General features: G+C 39.1%; 1 pseudogene; it reads left to right on the plus strand.

Annotated features, from left to right (window-relative positions):
* The window catches only part of LOC149263095 (ferritin-2, chloroplastic-like), a 133,431-nt pseudogene extending 120,880 nt beyond the window's left edge, over positions 1-12,551 (plus strand).
* Positions 12,552-18,095: the final 5,544 nt, after the last annotated feature.

Here is an 18,095-nt window from a genome sequence, read left to right on the forward strand (position 1 = left end):
ATGGTTGAGGTGTTTTTTGCTGATTCTACCATGCAGCCAAATACCAAGACTCATAAAAGGCCCTCCATAGATTTTTATTGAGTAGTGGGAGGTTAAAGATTTGTGTATGTTTAATGCCCCAACCTCCATCCTCAATGGGCCTACAAATAGAGTCGAGTTGGATAGATGAAACATTTTTTTGTGACCAGATCCATCCCATAAGATTTCAATGATAGAGTCTATTTTTTGGATGACCGACATTGACCAGTGAAACAAAGGTATCAAATAGACATAGATGCCTTGTAGGGCTTCCTTGATCATGACCATCTTGCGCCCAAAGAAATACATCTATTTTTCCACAGCCACAATTTATTTTCAAATTTCTAAACAAGTCATTACCAATCCCTCTTCTCATAGTTATAGGGCTTCAAATGAAATCTCAAATACTTAAAACCTCCGGTAAGTGGTCTGACATTAATCCCAAATATATTTTCTATCTATTTAGTCACCTCCTCCTCAATGTTGTTTGAAATGATACTTGATTTATCTGTATTGAGAATGAGTCCTGAAGTATTCCCAAATTTTGTAATGATTTGATGAATGATTTACCATTTTGAGAACTTCACTTTGCTAAGGCATAGAACATCATCTACAAACATTACGTGTGGATGTGTGTTGGTTATTACCCTGCATCCAGTGATCCTCCTAGCCTCCCTAGCATCTCTTAATCCTTTGCTAAGCCCATCCATAACCAAAGTTACCCTGCATCCAGTGATCCTCCTAGCCTCGCTAGCATCTCTTAATCCTTTGCTAAGCCCATCCATAACCAAAATGAATAGAAGTGATGAGAGCGCACAACCTTGCCATAATTATCTATCAGAAGGAATCCCATTGATGGGAATAACTAAATTCATCATCGAGACACAAGCCATGATGCGGACAAGATTTAGGGGTGAACCAAAATCCCATTTCCTCAATAAAATTGCTCTTGAGGCCTATGGGTTATGGGGCCACGAAGCCTTTCAGAAACTTCCCATCATTCTTCATCCACACACGAACTTCCTTCTCAAGGTTATTTCCCGATGTTTCTTCAGCTGTCGATTCTTGTTGCCGCTTTTATCCATCAGATATCGGCCTTCTCAATCTAGCATTGATCTTAGTTGTTCTCCCTTTCCTGACTCTTCTATCTCGGCACCTCTACTTTCGTTTTCAAATGCATCATTCATGCAACACACTGTGCCATCATTGGTTTCAGTCTTACCTAATAAAGTCTGACACAATCTCGTCGAGACCATCTGTGCCATGGGCAGCTTGGAAAGATTCCATCTGCTCGCCATCATCGGCCCTCTCCAGGTCATCGTCGTCTCCTTTCCGATACTTTCCCTCAATATCCTGTATCTTCCATGACATTCGTTTGGCCTCGTTCGCATTCTTGGCACAATTTCTGCAGCCTTTTGGATTGCTCCAACTTCCCCTTCTTCTTCCTGCGGCTGATGTGCCATATTCTCCAGCAGAGATTCTCCAACGTAGTGTTCCGCCCCTCTGGTTTTTTGGTAGCAGTGACCTTGACCCAGAAGTGGTGAATATCCGTTTCGACGGTGCCACGGGCGACCTTGTCAATGAAGTACCGGGCCGGGTTGAAGGACCCCAATTGGGGAATCACAGTAACCCCTGACTTAACAGAGTACTCCTCCTTCTGACGAGTGTAGTCATTATCATCACTGGCTCCTCCTACATCGAGAATAGTCTCCAAATACCCGTTCATCCACTCATTCAGTGCCTCTGCGAGTGAATCACACGGCTCCTCTGCCCATCGATCATGGCTCCAAAAAAAATAAAACGAAACAAGAACACTGGTAAACAATCCAGCCAAAAACATACACAAACACAAGTTCACATAAAACACATTTTTATTGTGTACAAACTCAGATTACAATATTAAGGCATCTTAGCCTTAATCAAGATTTGTCCAACAACTACATTTTGCCCTCTCTCCCACGCACAGGGTTTTCTCCTCTCTTTTCTTGATTCACTCATGAATCTAGTAAGTTCTTGTTATACATACATTCAGTTTTAACTGATTTTTTAACTAAAATTAGTTCATTAACCGAATCTTGTTCAAGGTTGGCCTGGTTGTCCATGTGCTAGTCCACTTGTCTTCTTTCTAAAATTTCTGAGGTGTTTGGATGCCCCTGCATCAGACTCCCAAGGTACGAAATTTATGACCTCCTGGTCATATGGGTTTTCTTAGCAATTCTACCCACTGTTTCAATTCTACCCACTGTTTCACTTCGTCGGTGGAACTGCCTTCATGTGAGCTGCAACCAAACCTCTACAATAACAAGTCCTCCCTGCTACCAGATGCCCTACCAAGCTTCTCTCCTGAGCTTAGTCCTCTCAGCATCACCGTGGTTCTCTCCTCTCGAACCAATTGAGCACTCCTGTTCCAGGTTCACTGCAATCTTCTCACCTTCACAAAATAAATTAAAAAAGAAAATTACAAGCTTACAAATCTTTAGCAAACTGTACCTCTTCTTTCTTTGCATCCAAACACTCCTTTCCACAGGAAATCCATTTGATGAAGACGAGATTTCGGGTGAACCAAAATCCCATTTCCTCAATAAGGTTATAGGCCTACGAAGCCTTTCAGAAACTTCCCACCGTTCTTCATCCACACACAAACTTCCTTCTCGAGGTTATTTTCCAATGTTGCTTCAGCTGCGGATTCTTGCTGCAGCTTTTATCCATTAGATATCGGCCTTCTCAATCTAGCATTGATCTTAGTTTTTCTCCTTTCACTGACTCTTCTATCTCGGCACCTCTACTTTCATTTTCAAATGCATCATTCATGCAACACGCTGTGCCATCATTGGTTTTATTCTTACATGATAAAGTCTGACACAGTCTCGTCGAGACCATATGTGCCATGGGTAGCTTGGAAATTCTTCATCTGCTTGCCATCATCGGCCCTCTCCAGGTCACCGTCGTCTCCTTTCCGATACTTTCCCTCAATCTCCTGTATCTTTCGTGACATCCTTCTGGCCTCATTCGCATTCTTGGTGCAAATTCCATAACTTTTGGATTGCTCCAACTTCCCCTTCTTCTTCCTGCGGCTGATGTGCTATATTCTCTAGTAGAGATTCTCCAGCGTAGTGTTCCGCCCCTCTGGTTTTTTTGGTAGCAGTGACCTTGACCCAGAATTGGTGAATATCCATCTCGATGGTGCCATGGGCGACCTTGTCAATGAAATACCGTATCGGGTTGAAGGAGCCCAATTGGGGAATCACAGTAACCCCTGACTTAACTGAATACTCCTTCTGACAAGTGTAGTCATTATCATCACTGGCTCCTCCTACATAGAGAATAGTCTCCAAGTACCCGTTCATCCACTCATTCAGTGCCTCTGCGAGTGAATCACGCGGCTCCTCTGCCCATCGATCATGGCTCCAAAAGAAATAAAACGAAACAAGAATGCTGGCAAACAATCCAAAACATACATAGACACAAGTTCACGTAAAACACATTTTTATTATGTACAAACTTATATTACAATTTTAAGGCATCTCAGCCTTAATCAAGATTTCTCTGGCAACTACATTTTGCCCTCTCTCACACGCACAGGGTTTTTTCCTCTCTTTTCTTGATTCATTCATGAATCTTTAATTTCTTGTTATACATACATTCAGTTTTAACTGATTTTTTAATTAAAATTAGTTCATTAACAAAATCTTGTTCAAGGTTGGCCTGGTTGTCCATGTCCTCATCCACTTGTCTTCTCTCTAAAAAAAAAATTGTTGAGGCATTCGGATGCCCCTGCATCAAGCCATTATCCAGTTAATATGTCTGCATGGGAAACCGATTTCATGCAGAATCAACTTGAGAAAATCCCAGTCAACGCTGTCATAGGGTTTGATAAGGTGAATCTTCATCATGCAGAGTTTCATTTTGAGAATTTTTATGGAATGAATGCATTCTTATGTGATTCCAACAACATCTTGGATCCTTCGGTCTGCAGATCCTTCTGTCTACAAGGAAACCAAATTGTTAACAATAAGTTTATATATCACATTATAAAGTGAGATAGGTCTATAATCAACCAAACATGATGAATTGGAATTTTTAGGAATAAGCGTGAGAATGGTGACATTAATAACACTTGATATGTGGCCTAGAAGACGATACTCTTCTGTTAGTTTGACAACGAATTAGTAATTTTGGGTAAAATGTAATTAGTCAGTTTTATACCGAATTGTCAGTTATGTAACGGAGGTCGATGATATAAAACTGGTGAATGCCCATGGAATGTACATGAGTGGAGAATCATTATTGAATAATATATTCCAATCCCTTGCCCCGTGGATGTTTCCTTGACACATTGTTGAGGTTTTACAACGTAAATCCTGTGTCTATGTGTGTGTTTGGTTTCCAGTTAGTTATGGTGTTTTCTTGGTCAATATATAACTGAATGTGTGTAATTCCTTCTTATTTTTCCTTCTAATTCACCAACAAGTGGTATCAGAGCGTGAGGTTGAAGAGCCAAAGAGCGTGAGGTTGAAGAGGCACTGAGCGTGTGAAAACCAGAGCACTGTGGAAAATCCTGTCAGAAGGTTGAGGAGCATACTGGAACCTGTGTACTGTCCAGAATCTGCGTGAAGAAGAGGCAATCCAGAACCGGCGTGAATTTACCTGCGTGAGAGTCCAGAGTCTGCCTGCGAGAACCTGCGTGAATCTTCCTGCGTGTTGGTAACCTGCGTGTTTTTTTTGCTGTGTGAGGAGCTGCGTGAGGCTGCGTGAATCTTCCTGGGTGCTGCTGCACGGAAGCGCTAGAGGAAGGGTGTCGGAAGTTGACTTGCCTGCCTGCGTGCTGCTGCGTGGAGGTGCTAGAGGTGCTGCTACATGAAAGGGAAGTTGACTTGCCTGCCTGCGTGCTGCTGCGTGGAGGTGCTAGAGGTGCTGCTGCGTGAAAGACCGGGTATCATTGCCTGTGTGCTGCTGCGTGGAGGTGCTAGAGGTGCTGCTGCGTGAAAGACCGGGTATCATTTTTCCTTTTGGCCATTGCTAAATAAATTCTAGGCTTGTTAAAGGTTTTTTTCTTTGAATAAAGTGTTGCTGTGTGAAAGACCGGGTATCATTTTTCCTTTCGGCCATTGATAAATAAATTATGGGCTTGTTAAAGGTTTTTTCTTTGAATAAAAAAAAAACAAAGAAAAAAGGATATTCATCAATTGTTTCAGAATTTTTTTTAAATAAAGGAGTGAATGTGTGAAATAGAAGGAAAAGAAGACAGATTTCTTTGAAGGAAGGGGAAAAAAAAATTTGATTTTTTTTTTTGGAGAAATAAGGAGATATACACCTTAGTTGAAGGAAAAACTTTCATTTGAAAATAAGGAAATATAAACCTCTGCTAAAAAGACTGAAACCCATGGCCAAGATGCCGAATGCAAAATTCGAGGTGGAGAAATTCACTGGAAAGAGCAATTTTGCTCTTTTGAAACTAAAGGTTAGGGATTTGCTTGTGCAACAAGGGTTGCACAAGGCATTGGATGGGGCAACTAAGAAACCTGCTACCATGACTACTTCAGACTAGGAGGACTTGGATGCCCGAGCTCTCAGTACCATCCGGTTATGCCTAGTGGATGAAGTTCTCTTGAACATTGTTGAAGAGACTACAGTGTCAGGATTGTGGTAAAAACTTGAAAAACTCTATATGACAAAGTCATTAACCAACCAAATTTATTTGAAAAGACAGTTATACAGTGTTCGAATGAAAGAAGGTTCAAACGTTGCAGAACATTTGAATGTTTTTAATACACTAATATGTCAATTAACAGATATGGAAGTCAAAATACAGGAAGAAGATAAAGCCATAACCTTGTTTTGTTCTCTGCCTGAATCATGGGATCACTTCGTAACTTCAATCAGCTTGAGCACTGCTGATTCTTTGAAGTTTGAATCAGTCGTGGGAGCTCTCCTGTCTGAAGAAGTATGAAGGAAATCCAGCGCTGAAACAGTTGCATCAGAATCCATGGTCGCTAGAGGACGCTCAAAGGAAAGAGGAGAAAAACCAAGGGGGTCTTCGAGGTCGAAATCGAAGGGAAAAAATTGTAAGGCAAAATGTTGGAACTGCGGTAAAATTGGACACTTGAAGAAGGACTGTTGGAAACGAAAGGAATCCGAAAACCCGAAGAAGGAAGCGAATCAGGTCGATTCAGGTATGATAGACGAAGTTTTATCTGCTGAAGAATTATGTATGATAGATGAAACTTCACCTGAATGTAATGTCTCTCAGGGTTTTGATAGCTGACTGTTAGACTCTGGTGCTTCGCATCACATGTGCCCACATAGAAATTGGTTTACTTCATATAAAAATGTAAACGGTAGTTCTGTGTTTATGGGTAACAATGTGTCATGTCAGACTGTTGGGATGGGAGATATCAGGATTAAGATGTATGATAACACAGTTAGGACATTAACTAGTGTTAGACATGTACCTGATTTGAAGAAAAATTTGATTTCTTTGGGAGTGTTGGATTCAGATGGTTATAAGTTTACAGGTCAGGATGGCGTCTTGAAAGTCTTTAAAGGAGCTCTTGTGGTTATGAAGGCAGAAAAGGTCGGAAATCTTTACAGGTTAAAAGGAAGTAATCAGGTCAGTGAAGCAATGGTTGCCTTAGAAAAGGAAGAAGCAGGTACTCGTCTATGGCATCAGCGATTGGGTCATATGAGCGAGAAAGGTCTTCAGATATTGATGAAACGTAAATCTCTTCCCGGTCTGAAATCCTTGAATTTAGATTTCTGTAAACATTGTGTGTATGGAAAACAATGTAAACAGAGATTTAAAGTTGGAAATCATAATAGTAAAGATGTTTTAGACTACATTCATTCTGATCTATGGGGGCCTTCCCCTGTTGTGTCATATGGAGGTGCATTGTATTTTATAACGTTTATTGATGATTACTCCCGTAAAGTTTGGGTCTATATGCTAAAAAGGAAAGCTGATGTATTAAATGTCTTTAAACAATTTAAAGTAATGGTAGAGAAAAGAATAGGCAAATCTATTAAATGTCTAAGAACTGACAATGGTGGTGAGTGCACTTCAGTTGAATTTGAACAATACTGTAAGGATGAGGGAATTGTTAGACACAAAACCGCTGTTTATACTCCTCAGCAAAATGGTGTTGCTGAGCTTATGAATCTGACTCTTATGGAAAGAGCCAGAAGCATGATCAGCAATGCTAACTTGCAAAAGGAGTTGTGGGCAGAAGCAGTATCTACTGCTTGTTATTTAGTTAACAGATCACCTTCAGTAGCAATTGATTGTAAAATTCCTAAAGAAGTTTGGACAGGTCAGTCTTGTGACTATTCACATTTGAGGATATTTGGCTGTGATGCTTATTCTCTCATTCCGAAAAATCAGCATTCAAAATTAGATCCAAAGTCGAAATGTTATGTCTTTGTTGGGTATGACTATGCAGTGAAATGATATATGTTGTGGGATCCTACATTGCGGAAGATAGTCATTAGTAGAGATGTAACATTTGATGAATCCTCTCTGTTAAAATCAAATGTTGAAAGAATTGAATAGGAACAGGTATCACCAAATCAACGAGTTTAGTCAGAGGCTAGACCTTTCGGTGACAGTCGAAAGGAAGGAGAGACTTCTGGAGAAAAAGTTGTTGAAGACACAAAGGAAGCCGTTGAAGCTTCTGAACCATTTTAGCAACCAGTCGCTCTTAGAAGGTCTACAAGGGAAAGGAAAACTCCCAAAAGGTATGAAGATTCTGCTTCATCTTTTGCTTTGATTACTGAAGATGGGGAACCTTCTTGTTATCAGGAAGCAGTAGATGATATAGATAGCGAGAAATGGAATGCGGCTATGGAAGAAGAAATGGACTCCTTAGCCAAGAACAATACCTGGGATCTTGTAGAGATTCCTGAAGGGAGAAGTGTTGTTGGATGCAAATGGGTCTTCAAGCTGAAACAGAAAGTTGATGGAAGTATCGAAAGGTATAAGGCAAGACTGGTAGCAAAAGGGTACTCTCAGGTTGAAGGTATAGAATTTCATGAGATTTTTTCTCCAGTTGTAAAACTTGTTTCTATTCGTACTGTGTTGGCATTAACTGTGTTGCTTAATCTTGAGTGAACAGTTAGATGTTAAAACAACTTTTCTACATGGTGATTTGAACGAAGAGATATATATGGAACAACCAGAAGGTTTTGTACGAGGTCGCAGTAGAAGATTAGTTTGCAAGCTCGGGAAATCATTGTATGGTCTGAGGCAGTCTCCCAGACAATGGTACAAGAAGTTTGATTCCTTCATGGTGAGCCAGAACTTTATAAGAAGTGAGTATGATCATTGTGTATACTTCAAAAGTTTCAATGGCATATTCATTATCTTAGCTTTGTATGTTGACGATATGCTTATTGCAAGCAAAAGCATGGAAGAGATCAACAGGTTAAAGGCTCAACTCTCTAGGACGTTTGATATGAAGGATCTTGGAGCAGCAAAACATATCTTGGGCATGGAGATACATAGAGACAGGAAAAATGGTAAGCTTTGGTTATCACAGCAGAAGTATGTGGAGAAAGTACTTGAAAAGTTCTCTATGAACAATGTGAAACCTGTTAATGTTCCACTAGCTTCCCATTTTAAGCTTTCTTCGGTTTTGAGTCCTAGAGCTGATGAAGAAAGCAGTATATGTCTCATGTACCGTATGCAAATGCTGTAGGCAACTTGATGTATGCGATGGTATCTACAAGACCTGACATTTCACATGCAGTTGGAGTTGTCAGCAGGTTCATGGCAAATCCAGGTAAAGAACATTGGCAAGCAGTGAAATGGGTGCTTCGATATCTAAGAGGCACAAGTGACCATTGCATCGTCTTTAATGGTAGTGAAGGATCAGTCTGCGGATATGTAGATGCTGACTATGCAGGTGATTTGGACAAAAGAAGATCTACTACAGGTTATGTCTTTACTCTTGCAGGTGGAGCAATTAGTTGGATGTCAAAGCTTCAAGAAACAGTTGCATTGTCCACTACCGAAGCTGAATATATAGCTGCTTCAGATGCCAGTAAAGAAGCAATCTGGTTAAAGGGTCTGCTCGATGAAATTGGAAGAACACAGGAGAAAGTGAATGTACTATGTGATAGTCAAAGTGCTATTCACTTGGCTACAAACCCTGCCTATCACAGCAGAACCAAGCACATTGATGTAAGGTATCATTTTCTGAGACATGTGATCGATGGCGGAAAAGTAGTTCTTCAAAAGGTCCATACGCGAGAGAATTGTGCAAACATGTTCACAAAGCCAGTTACAATAGAGAAGCTGCGGTGGTGTTTAGCTTCTCTTGGCTTGCAGAAGAGATGATGAATGGGCATGGGCAAGGGATTAGGAAAATTGTTGTCAAGGTGGAGTTTGTTAGTTTGACAACAAATTAGTAATTTTGGGTAAAATGTAATTAGTCAGTTTTATACCGAATTGTCAGTTATGTAACGGAGGTCGATGATATAAAACTGGTGAATGCCCATGGAATGTACATGAGTGGAGAATCATTATTGAATAATATATTCCAATCCCTTGCCACATGGATGTTTCCTTGACACATTGTCGAGGTTTTACCACGTAAATCCTGTGTCTATGTGTGTGTTTGGTTTCCAGTTAGTTATGGTGTTTTCTTGGTCAATATATAACTGAATGTGTGTAATTCTTTCTTATTTTTCCTTCTAATTCACCAACATCTTCTACCATCTCATTGAGATCTAATCCCATGCTTCGAATAAAAAAATAGTTCCACCTGCCATTTGTCAGGAACCACGCTTTTGTCCTTTGCAAATTCTTTCAATACAACAAGCAGTTCATCAGTGGTGATGGGTCTATCCATGCGCGCAACATCCTCTTCCTTTACCATACATGGAAATAATTTGACCAATTCCTGTTGATATTCAATGTTGGAGGCCTCAGAGGCCATGTATTGCTTACTGAAAAAACATACAACCTCTAGTTGGATGTCTTTCATAGACGTAAGAAGTCTACTCTCCGCATTCCTGATATACCATATTGTATTTGAGCTTTTCCTTTTAGAAACAACCTTATGGAAGAACATGGTATTCTTATCTCCACCATGAACCCAAGCCATTCTGTTTTTTTTTTTTATGTTATTCATCATCCTGATATTTCAAAATATGATTTTTCTTGGTTGTGAGATCCAATATTGTCTTCTTTCTTTGTTTAGAGAAGAAACCAAAACATGTAGATCCATCAATTCAACAATTTCTTTCTCTATCACAGAGAACTCCAAAGAGTGTCTTGTTGTGTTGACGAACCCATGATTTAACCTCCAACTTCAACCTGCCCAGGACCTTATCCATCATCTTGTTTTGCATTGTCTCTAGTGGGCACAGCCAAGATATTAGTACAAGGACCAATAGTTCCTGGTCTTGAAGGCACATGTGATTGAATTTAAATGGCAGTTCCTTAACTTCTTGAATTTAAATGGCAGTTCCTTGTGATTGAATTTGAGACTCCAGAAAATAGCGACCATGTCACCGGATGTTTTAATATTGTATACAGAACTGTGTACAAGTACGTGTCAAGCCTTTTCGCAATTCCCTCAACACCAGAGCGCCTATTCCTTCAGATAGGACATAAGGGGCAAGGGGCTATATCCTCGAGAATTTTATGGGCAAGTTAATCATTGAAGAAACTAGCTAGTGAATCCAATTAGGATTTCTGACCCCAAGTCTCCCTGCATTCACGGTAAGATTCAAATCCCCTACAACAATAAGAAAGTATAAGTCTAATAGTCCACAGACATCTAGTTTCTGCCAAAATTCTTGTCTATTACTATATGAAGAATATAGATTTGGGATGCGGATGCGCATGAGAGATCCCCTGTAATATCTAGTTAGTATAATGCCAACGAAGTATTTATAAGCCTTGAGAGAGAACTGTTGTGGATCCCACATGGAAACATGTCCGCCTGAGATGGCCAGAGCATTAGTTGCACAAACAACCTAATTTGGGCATATTCCCAATAGGAAATTCTATGATTTATCCTTGTCCATCATAGTTTCCTTGAATAATACAATATCAAGCCTTCTAGTATATATGATATTATGAAGCAATTACCAAAGCTGTGGCGATCCCAATACCCTGATATTAAATAACATGATCTTCATTTAAACCGTGATGCAGTGGGAAGGTCTGCTCTAAGGACCCGTGAATCATATGTCTTTATTGTTTCATAGTAGCCATTGCAGGAGCCCGAATCAATAGAGGGATAAAGTGTTGCTTCAATAGTTTCGGGAACGAGTGTATTGAGATAGGACCCTGCCAGCACAAGAGGATACCTTTTTGTACTTTATACCCTTTTCTTTTCCTGGTCTATCCGCTTCTCAATTGATTTAGGCTCCTAAAAGCCTCTTTTTCTTGGAAGAAGGCATTTTTCACAGCTAAAGGCTCAAGGCCCAACAATTCATCACTTGTAAGGTTTTCCAATGTTGTATCTTGTGTATACATATCCTTGTAAGAAGTGGGATGAACAGTAGATTTTCTCCAATCTCACAGGTACTTCAAGGATGCCGGTGACGATGAGCGGGATGATGCAGAAAAGCGCATGAAATATCAGGTTTATGAGACTATTATAAGTGTCATTTGATAGTTTGTTATGTGTTGGTGCTTTATTTGAGCAGAACATCAGAGGTGGGAAAGTTAAACTGCAATCCATTTTGATGCCTACTGTCATGGAGTTTGAGAATGCTGAGAAAGGTGAAGCCCTTTATCGTGAGTCCATTCCATAGACTTTATATTTTTTTGTTCACTTGTATTTTGCAGCGCTCGTGTTTCATATTTCTTGCCCTTTTTTGGTTGAATGTAGATTAAGATTTCAATATTATTTGTTTTTGTTTTTGTTTTGGGTGGGTTTTTAATCTACCAGTTACAGCCATGGAGTTGGGATTGTCTTTGAAGAAACTTACAAATCAAAAAAATTTGAACTTGCACGCTGTAAGTATCGGCTAAATTACTTAGCTGTTGATTTAATATGTCTTGTTATTTTGAAATATTTGAAATCATGTTGTGTAGAAAATAATTTTAAAAGTTGATGGATTTGATGGGAGCAGGTAGCCCAAGAGGCTAACGATGGTCAAATGACAGATTTCATGGAGGGAAATTTTCTCTTCTAGCAGGTTACATGTTCATTAAATTTTCTCGTTATAAGTAGAAGAGAAATATAAACAATGAAGATAGTAAGAGGGCTCAGACCATGTTTCTCATTACAATTTTGTAGGTTGAAACCATCAAGATAGTATCAGAGTATGTGTCTCAGTTGAGAAGGCTAGGCAAAGGACACGGTACGATGATGCTATGTTTATTTTGATAACATTTGACAACAGATCATTTTCATATTGACAATGAAAGTAACGAATTTACGTATGTCTCATTACTAAACGCGGGAGAGTAATTTATTTGGTTGTCTTTTTCTCTTGCAGCTGTATGGAATTTTGATCAGATGCTCCTCAACAGAGATGATGTCGTTGTAGCCCCAGACGCAGGAGTTCTCGCTGCTTGACCTCTTTGGGTATTTATATTTTGTACTATTTTCAAAACTGAAAGAATCGAAGGATATGCTCTTTTATATATATATATGACAAAAATAAAAAACAACCATTTTCTATTAAGGAAAAAATTCATTATATATAACACTTCATTTGAATTTCATTTCTCGGGTATATATTTCTGTCATAATGTCAATTACCACATTATTGAGTTGTTTCTCAATTATCTCATGTTTGGAAAGTGATTTGTGTGATATTCTATTGAAACGATTTTTCATGACTTTTTTTGTTGTAATATAAAAATGAAAGAATAAAGAAATAAACACTTTATGCATATAAATGTTTGTTGGAAAATCTCAAAATAGAAAGTGAAGCCAATGCTTTATAATTTGTAATGGAAAATAATAAACACTTCTATTGCTGCAAGATCTTTTCCCTTTTGAAATTCCATTCCAAAAAATTACTTAATTATAGAATAAGTAATATGATCTTTTTCCTCTTGAAATCCCACTCCTAAAAATCACTTAATGGAATAAGTACCATGCTAAAAGAGTGGAACCTCCTCTCTTCCAAACTACCCCATATTTAATATAGTTTCATAAATGTATAATCTTATAATCTTAGTATTCTTGTGTTGGAAACCTCTTATCTAAATACATAATTTAGATTAAAAAAAAGTCATTCTTAATCATTCGAGAGGAATTTTATTTTGTTGGTTTATAGCCGGAATATTCATTTTATTAATAAACATGATTGATTAGTATTGGCCTCTCAAGGCTTTGGTGTTTAATATGAACCTTTGATTAAATAATGGTACCTACCAAATGTAATCTTCGTAGGTCAATCCTGTACCTTTGATATACTTATTTTTTAATTACGGAGTTATACTTCACACATGGTTGTTAAAACAAGTTCTAATCTATTTCTATTAACCCAACCCCTTAGGACTGATGGGATCGAGGTTCTGGAGCCTTCTTATGCACAACAATTGTATACCATTGTTCTCTGCACAACATTCTCATCTGACGGTGGATGATGGAACCCTAACCTCTTTGGTAACTTCCACCTGTCACATAGGGGTCTCAGTGTCATTCTTTCTTAGTCTGGAGTTTTTCTCAGTCCGAGGTTCGACTTGGATAACCTACAGATACTGCCAACTTGGTAAATATTTCGCAGCTCTTTCCCTCTGTTGCCAACGGAAAAGAAACTGACCATCAGTTCTTGGATCAAATTTTCGGAACAATTCCCTTTACTTGGCAGTGAAACTCAGTGCGAGGAAAACAACATCTCCACCGTCAGTTACAGGTAAACTAAGTTATGGTAATGCCCTTCTTTTACACGTCGATTTATCCATCTACTAATGTCTTGTTCATTTTGGCACATGAGAAACATAGTTTGCAAGGGTCGATACCATTTCCTGCTCTGGAAGGTTTGGTTCAAAACCCTGTTCAGGTTACTTCAAAAATGGCTACAATACGACGCTGAGCCGCAACTCTGGCTTCTTTCCAGGTAATGTGGATGCTTTGATGGCATGAGGGTTTAGATTTTGTTAATTTTAGCAACTGGTTTATGGCTCATTTTTTCCTATTTGAATATGAGTCAAGATTGAATATTTTAGCTGAGGGTCTTGATGATTCTGTACCGAATGTTGGCTTGATACATTTATGAAAAAAACGTTCCTTGTATTAACTTATTCTCTGCTCTTTAAGTTATTTTTTACTGATTTGTTATGGAGACTCCATACACTGGGGTTTTGTTCTGAAAACTTAAGTTATTTAATGAGAGGATTTTCTCTGTTTGCTCATGCTATTTCCTGTGATTATATGCCGAGGGTTCCTAATTTATAGTAACAATATGAATTACTATGGGTTTTCATGATGAGGGTTTTATTATGATGTATGTAACACGACCCTTCAATGTAGAGTCTTCGTTGAATTTTTGTTCTTCAGTAATTTGATTTTTACAATGATACCCATATTTTGCTCAGTATCTAAATGCCCTGTGTTAATTTGAACTGTTTTATTTTAGGACAATATTTTCCCAAAAGAGCTTGTTTACAGTTTTTCCCAGTTCCTCAGTGAGTTACATAAATTTCTTTTGATTCTATTACAACAGGTACCTGTTGGGTATTTTTATACGGGAAAAATACCAAAACCAAACAAACATTAACACCACAGAGACAATACTCTGTTTTCATCTCTTCCAGGACCTTTGCACAGCGAAGCTATTAAAACAAATATGACTCATAACAGTCCATTACAACAGCCATAAAACAGTTTCTATTAATTTAAATAACAAAAAGAACTGATATACATTTCATCCTCTGCACAGAGAGGGATTCCCTGGGAGACCTCTGTTTCTCTCACTGGTTACTCCACTGCTGTGGAAATTTACACAGTCATCTGTTTTACAATGGGCAACACTTAAAAATTTACAACCCACCGAGCTCTACATTCATGCACTGCTGTGCACACTATTCTTTTTCGCTTCACCTCTGGTTTTAATGGGCATTACATATATAAGAAATGCACTCACATTGTGCACAGCCACCATGCCCAAAATAACTTGCTCGCAGGCACCACTCAATAAAAACTACAGCATACACTTCAGCTCTCGCGCGCTCACATTTCACAATGACCAACACATATAAAAACACGCACACCTTTTTTTTCGTTCCATGTGTATTTATGAAAATAATGGTCAACGCATATATATAAAACATATATATAAAAACTATGTTAAAACTAAGCGCCCATGCCCATATTAATGGGACTCCACCAAACAATACGAAAACCATTAAAAACCATTAATTCTTCCATCGCAGATAGGACGACAGTCAACCAAGCATTGTTCACACTCCACGCAAAAATTCTGACTTGACGCAGACGGGCTGCAACTTCGGAGATCGACGGTGGAGAACACACAACCAGATCGGACGATGGAGATTGATATCGGAAGGCCTTACCTGTCTGAGCGATAGCTCCCGAGAAAATGACGTCGGCTGATGTCAGGTGTGTGACACGCGTCTGCACCAAATCCCATCGGAGCCAAGCATACGGAAACCGTTTTTCCTTGGATGGCGGTGCGATATGTTCTGGGCAGTTTTGTGGTTTCAATGCGGTGGTTTTAGGGTTATATACGGCTGCTGAGTTGGCTGCCATCGCTGACCCTGTCCGCCTGCAGTTGGAATTAACATTCCAACACTCCCCTTTAATTTCAACTGCTGGGCTTTCAATCTTACCCAACCACTTCCTCACATAGAGGGATTCACCAATCTTCCTCGCATAGAGGAATTCACCAACTGCTTCTGATGCAGTTCACAAACAAACAAAGTTGTCTTCCTCTTAGTAGAGGGATTAACCTGAAACTGTGCTTAAGAGCACCTTCCTCATGACAGAGGGATTCACCATAACAATGTGTTGAAGAGCACCTTCCTCTTGACAGAGGGATTCATCTGTGACTATGCTGAAAAGCATCATCCTCTTGATAGAGGGATTTACTGTGACACTGTGCTGAAAAGCACCTTCCTCATTAATAGAGGGTTTCACCAAACGATGCTAAAGAGCATCTTCCTCTCAACAGAGGGGTTCACCAAATGACTGCTTCAAATGCAGTTCCAAAACAAACAATCATTGCACTGCTGTGTGTGCAAACTCATTACAATGTTCTTTTATGTTGTTGCATATTCTCTGCTGCACTGTTGTGCCATCTTCTTTACTGTGTCTATCCCACACCGCTGTGTCTACACTTGCACTGCTTCTGCAATTTTCAAAGACAAAATACTCTGTGTTTTCTGGAACAAATGCACTGTCCCAACTTACAAATTTACACTGCTGTGTGTAAATATTTCTTACATTCACTGCTGTTGCATATATTGCATTTCAATTCAATGAACAACAAATTCATTACATTTACCTTTACTGCTGTAAGAAAAATTTCTTTTGCATGTGCTGCTGTTCAAAACTTCTTGCTGCTGCATTTTTCACATTTGCATTGCTGTGTGCTTCTCCTTCTTGCCATCATGCTGCTGTCCATAACTTCTTACTGCTGCATTTTTCATATTTACTGCTGTCCATACCCATAACCATAGACTGTCATCCCTGGGTTTTATTTGCTGCTGCGTTGCCTCTGCAATTTGCACTGTCGCTGCCTTTTGTTTCATCATACTGTTGTGCCCATACTCTTGGCACTTCATTCTCCACAAAAAAAATACAGGCTGCTGCCTTTGCTTATGCACCCTTGCTTCACACAATCTTAGTCTTCATTTTTTTTTACACAATGCACTACTGTGCAATTCCTTTGGCTTTCTGCTGTCACACACATTCTTATACATCCAGTGTGCATTAAAAATCTGTTGTCCTTGTTTTTCTTTAAGCATTTCTTTGCATGCTGCATTGCATAAAAAAAATACATTTTTTTTTACTGCTGTGTGAAAGAATTTCCTTGCATTCTCAGCCACTGGGCATTTACGTTCTGCTGCGTTTTGCCTTCTTCTCATTTTCTTCTCACTGCTTTGCATTTTCATTCCCAATACAAAACATTTTCATCTGCTGTGTATTATACTCACTCTGCTGTGAGTATGTTCTCTCACGTTACATAGACGGAAACTACCTTCCATTGCTATGCATTTCAATGCATGTGCATCATAAAAAAATTCAAACTGCTGTTTTATGTTTTGTCTTCCCACTGCTGTGAGGGTCTCCATGCTTTGCATTTTTCTCTTATCTTGCTGCTGCTCTTTACATTTCAGCATTGCCATCTTTTATTCTTTATGCATTTCTGTGCATATTGCATAAAAACAAAGAAAAAACATTGCTGATTTCATCACTGCTGCATATTACCTTTCAGAGGGATTAACAAGGATTTCATTTGCAACTGCTGCGCTGCAATACATCCTTCATCAACAAATCACTGTTAATACAGTTTAGCAACAAAAATTACAAGCTCCCCTTTAATGTATGCTTGTCTTCTTTTGGCAGACTTTTCTCAAAACAAATTTTGATCCACTGGGGAGTTCAAGGGGTTTTCAGATTGCCTTTCCTTCCTTCTCCATACTTGTGTAACTTTCTTCTTTTGCGTGGGACTAGCTTGTGTAAGAGCCCATGTCAAGTTACAATCTCGTGCCATGTGCCCAATGTTATGACACTTGAAGCATTCAACATTGTTCATGAATAACATTCCATGATTTCTTCTAAAGTTGTTTCTTGTGGGTTGTCGAAGACCACAACATTTATCTTTATGAAATGCTCTACAATCTTTTGCCATATGACCAAAGTTTGAGCAAGAATAACAATAACCATAAAATGAACTTTGGTACCTGGGAGATGGAGGTTTTCTTGATGTACTTCTGAAGCCTTGCTGCCTTGAGATCCTTTGTTGATGACCATTGCATCTTGCCTCTTTGACATCAGCTACATTTCTTCTTGGAGCTGGTTTTCTTCTTGGAGCAGGATTTCTTCTATTGCTGCCCTCATTTTTCTTCTTGCCTTTGCTGGAACTAGGAGCATCACCATCTCTTTCTGGCTTCTTCACATCTCCTTTGCTTAAAGCATCCTCAT

This window comes from Pinus tabuliformis, chromosome 6 (assembly GCF_031772625.1).
Source record: "Pinus tabuliformis cultivar Carrire ecotype Pingquan chromosome 6, CPIR1, whole genome shotgun sequence".
In the NCBI taxonomy this organism is placed as follows: domain Eukaryota; kingdom Viridiplantae; phylum Streptophyta; class Pinopsida; order Pinales; family Pinaceae; genus Pinus; species Pinus tabuliformis.